This window comes from Caretta caretta, chromosome 10, assembly GCF_965140235.1.
Source record: "Caretta caretta isolate rCarCar2 chromosome 10, rCarCar1.hap1, whole genome shotgun sequence".
Lineage (NCBI taxonomy): Eukaryota > Metazoa > Chordata > Testudines > Cheloniidae > Caretta > Caretta caretta.
In genome coordinates, this window is record NC_134215.1 from 61,971,822 (window position 1) to 61,976,915 (window position 5,094).

General features: G+C 38.8%; 1 long non-coding RNA gene across 1 annotated transcript; it reads left to right on the top strand.

Annotated features, from left to right (window-relative positions):
- Positions 1 to 205: 205 nt before the first annotated feature.
- Positions 206 to 4,437, top strand: LOC125643774 (uncharacterized). Its single transcript, XR_007358819.2, has 2 exons — positions 206 to 290; positions 3,646 to 4,437. It is a non-coding gene; the product is annotated as an uncharacterized LOC125643774 (long non-coding RNA).
- The last annotated feature ends 657 nt before the right edge of the window (positions 4,438 to 5,094 follow it).

The following is a 5,094-nucleotide window of genomic DNA, read 5'->3' on the forward strand; positions in this document are numbered from 1 at the left end:
TGGGCTGATGAAGAACGTGTAACTCTGGCTGTAATTTTTGCTTTTAAACTGGTCCAATAAAAGGTCTCAACCACCTCTTGCGGGGGTTTTGTGCTTTATGTTTTTGAACGGGACTGGTTTGGCAACCACAGTGGTTGTTTTTTTTTCTTCTCGTTCTCATTTGAAATTATGCAGATAGTTTTTTTTTTTTTTTTTTTTCTCCTAGGGGGCAAATCTAGGATGCGAACCTGCCTCGGATGTCAAAAAGGCAACTTGCCATGAAATCTGCTAATGTGCCATGGATCACGGGGGTAAGCATATCTAACCAGAGCATGGAAGGGGAGAGGAAAAAGACTTTGGGGGAAGCTGCAGCCTGTGGTGATCAGGAGGGTTAGTGAAAGGGGGCCGGTGACATTTGGCACCCAGCTGAGTTTAGTGGACATGCAAACAAGGTTTAAAGCTCTGTAGAGGTCAGCAGCAGCGTCATGAGCTCAGGGAGCCTGCAAGCCCTAGCACTGAAGCGCGGAGGCAGCCTGCATCCTTTCTCTGCAACTCGCATTTCTCTCGTGATGGTCGAAATTAGCAAGAGATATAGAATAGATCATATATATTGTAGTGTATCAGTCTCCTATGAAGACCAGTAACGCTGGGTGGGTGCGCGCGCAATATATACGGAGTGCGAGATCCGGTCTGGAGAAAAAATTCTTTCATATGTTTCTTGAAGTTCAGTTCTATCCCTTCTCAGGATCCCCGAATGAATCCGCTGGCTACAAACCTGGGTTTCTCAAATTGTCCTCGTATATATCTCTATATAGCCCTATCTAGATAGAAAAGAAGTTAGATTTGACTAGACAATCAGGAACGGCAGATTTATTTGCTATTTTCAGATGCAGCCATGTGTCATTTTAAAGGTCGGGGGGGGTGTTTTTTGTTTGTTTTTTTGAGGTATGAACAATTCCCTCTTGTCAAGTATTATTAATGAGGCAGCATTTTGCAGTTAGGAAAGAAAACGGTCTTGATCTTACAAAAAACAACAACAAAACACCACCGGGTTTGTTCAATCTTTTGGAGGGTTCAGAATCCATATTTGTGTTTTGTTCTCTGCTACCTTTTAAAATCAATCCAGATAATTTTCTGCTAATAATGAGCACTTCTTTATTTTATTTGGACAAACATAACAACAATAATAATACAGACCAAGGCAAATCGATTCTTAAATAGTTTCACAATAAGATAATAAATGATATAAACTAGCTGTGCAAATCCTAAAAAGGTGTTTGCTGTGAACATATATGCATAAATAAATGTCCAGGAGAGGTAGATATTTGATTTTTCATCCACCGTTAAGGAAAGGCATTTAAGATGGTATGAAGATATTTACCTGTTTTAGGTCCTTATAAAACCTTCCTTTGCCTTGTGCCACCACTTACTATTTGACCTTTAGACATCACCTAAAATAACATATAGTTTTCCTCTTTTAAAAAAACCAAACCAAACCAAACTGACAGAATTATTCCCTTTGAGATCAGTATTTTTCTGTCGAATTATTTTATTAATAGAATTCGGGTGAAATCAAATTAGTCCTCAAATGAGTCTATGAAAAAGGCAAGTACTGTTACGATAAGAAATGATCCCAGCATGACAGACTTTCATTTTGATTTTATTTGAAGACATTTGATGGTTGTATATCTTTCTCTGGTTTGTTGAGTCACCACAGCTGACTTCTTAAAACAGTAACTCAAGATGTAAGTAAAAGTGTTTTCATTTTTATTGATCCTGCTAACATCTTTCATTACCCAACATGTAACCACAACAAATTATTGCTCATTTGATACAGAGAATTGTATTGACAATCTTACTACTTCTGATCTCGTTTTATTTAGACAGAGAGACTTATACAGGTATTAAATAAAGTTACTGACTATAAAATATCAAACACACACATGCATATATTACACATTTTTTTACAAATTACAAATTTCCCTTGGGGATGAGCTAGCTAAACACTATCGAAGAAAGGTGATTTTATTGGAAACTGCTCTTAACGTCTTGGCTAAACTTTTAGATGGGTTCCCAGAGCGGAAATGACGTGTGAAATAATTTGTCCTACAGTATTTCATAAGAGATTTCCCCAAACGTACAAGCCGAGTCAGGGGTGAAATGTCTGGCAGGCTAGTCGGTTAAGGTGCGCAGGCTGTGTGTCTGGGGCAGGCGTGGATGTGTCCATAGGCAGGGATCTGAATTTAAGACCTGCAAATCCAGCAAATCAGTGGCTCTGGCCCAGTGCAGAGCAGATACTGCGCCTGTGCTGTTAAACCTGAGGCCAGCTCCATCATTCCTCACTCAGGCAAAACTCTCGTTGAAGTCAGGACGTTGGACGATATCTTTTCTGGGTAAGGACTGTAAGGGTGGACCCCAAAGTCAAGGGGTGCTTTCTTGAGAACAGACCACAGGATGGCTCCCTGGTGTACATAATGCCCCAGCGCCTTCTATGCAAACGAACTTGTCTCAGCAGCCTTCGGTGGGCGGCTATGTGCCCTGCAATGGGCTTTGCAAGTACAAACAAATAATGCTCAGGCTTCCCAGGAAGGACACGGTGAGAATTTAGGATGAGCTCTGGGAATGCGATCAGTTGTAGAGCGCTGAGTGGCAGGGATGCGGATGCAGCTTCTGCCTAGGGAGAGAGCAGCACGTGAGCTGGGAAAAGCCCCCTCTCTTCGTACCCCCGCTCCCTTGTTATAAATCCCTCCAGAAAACAGCAGCGCGCTTTGCAGGGCACCGGCAGAGACCGCGCGACCCCAGGACAGGGCTCTGTGCTCAGAGACAGCTGATTGACCAATATTTGCCGTCTCGTTAATAAAGGCACCTCACCAACAGTTATTGCCTTGTTTAGTGAAAGATTTCAGGGGCCTGGATTTTGCTAACCATCGTTTTTATGTAATGGGAAAGCTGATGGGAAAAATGGTATGCTTACATAGACACACACAGGCTCTATTTTACACATACACGCTGTATAGCTATATTACACACACAGCAAGGCATCAAAACACATACACATTGGAAATAGTCCAATAGTATTTTGGGCTTTATTACAATTACAATGTCTAATGCAATTACAATATTTGTGTTTTCTTAATTGTCCTCGAAATGGGATAAAGACACTATTATTCAGTGTAATTAGCTAATATATGGAAAGTGTAAACCTGGTTTCTATTGTTTTTTTTTTTAAATGTAAACTCAAATGTATCTTATAGAAAAGAAGAGACAAATAAAACAAAACCTACCAACATTTCTCTTATCATTATATAATGAGTGTCTATAAAAATATTATATGAGTAAATGTGTGCATGTATACAGTGCACATCTACACACATATTATTTGCAAATACCTGTCTATATTACCCATACCACACATCTTATATCATGAGTACACGTGCATACCCAATATGTGTGTATGAACACACACATTTTACTGCACACACACACACACGGGTGAGGAGTTGATTGTGGTTTGTCTTGGTACATATATATGTATAGGTGTAAATGTAGCTAGGTTTGAAATCATATTGTCTTATAATCTTCCATTGAAAATGATCGCACCTTCCTAAACAGTGTGCGTTGATTACCTGCATTGTTGTTAAAGCCATTCTCCATGTGCATATACAGATCCTTGGCGCAAACGCTGCTATCAGTGAGGAACGCATCGCCTGTTTTACTGAGACGTCTGAACGTCCATTAGGAAAACACAAATATTCCTGTCAAGCCTGCTTGCCAGAAGTTCGGTGCCATTACTCTAATGAATTGACCGTGTTTGTAGATGGGCCTCGAGGATATCGTTTCTGAGGCAAATAGTTTGTTTCTCATACATTCCGTACCGTTGAACCCAATACCAAGAAATACAATGAAACCACACGTTTGAATGACACGTACACACTTCCTAGGCACCCCTCTCCAGCTCCTCAGTTAAAATGTTAGACCTTCCTGCCATCGTACTTAAATAGAGAGAATTTAAGATCTAATGTCGATTCATTTGATGTAATATGTTTGACTATTTCTTTAAAACTAAAAGAAAAGCCTTTTACTGTGGGGAAGAAATATAAGGAGTCCCGGTTGTTGTTATGGGCGGTGCAATGCTCGGTGTTTCCAAATGTTTACAAAAGTCAAAATCAGGTTCTCTTTTCTTTACATACATTAGTGAACAAGGATTTTGGACTCCTAAAGCAAACCCTAATAGGTTAATTTTCTTTAAAAGCATTGTTTGTATTCCTATTACGAAAATACAATGTAGTGTTTTCTCATAAAAGTTGATGTTTTTTGATGCATGGGACAGACAGTCAAATTAAAGTAGTTGGATTCTGTATTAAATTATTTTTAATCTTCTGCGTTTTTATGAAAATAAAAGGCAGCACTTTGTCATTTTTAACAATGTATGTAGCCAATAAATCTAATTTCAACATTGATTTTTGTAGGAATTTAAGTGATATCTGTATTATCTTTTGTGATTTGTTTTTGGAAACAAGCCTGCTTTCTCCTAGATTATGTAGTTTTTATAAACTGCTAATTACCAAAGGATTTTTCATTAATATTGCTTACATCTGACAGCTATTTTTCATAGAATATACATATATATATTTGACCGGGCAAATATATCATACCATCAATATACCCTCTATAATGGAGTTTTATGAACCTCGTTAGGAAAGGCATGGAACCTATAACACGTTCAGTGAATGATTCCTATTCCTATAATTAGTTCTCAGAACAGTTTAGGAAGTTGTCAGTCTCCTAATATAAAAGGAAAAAAGTGAGTGATCACATTCGCTCATACATGTAACTAACAAGGATCTCATCAACACAGAAACTTATTATAATGAAATGCAACTACTGTGCAGCCTCCAACTGATTAAAATGTACCTATGCCCGAATTGATTAATGGGGGTTCTAAAACGGCAAGTGTTTCTCTCTGGCTTTCTTGTACAATCCAAGCTTTCTTTCGTTCCTTTTTGGGGGACAGGGTTTTGTTATTTCTTTAAGGATCTGAGGGAGCAACACCTTTTAACAAGCAGAGGATTTTTAACGCCCTCCTTCCCTAACTAATCAAACAGATTAACAGTG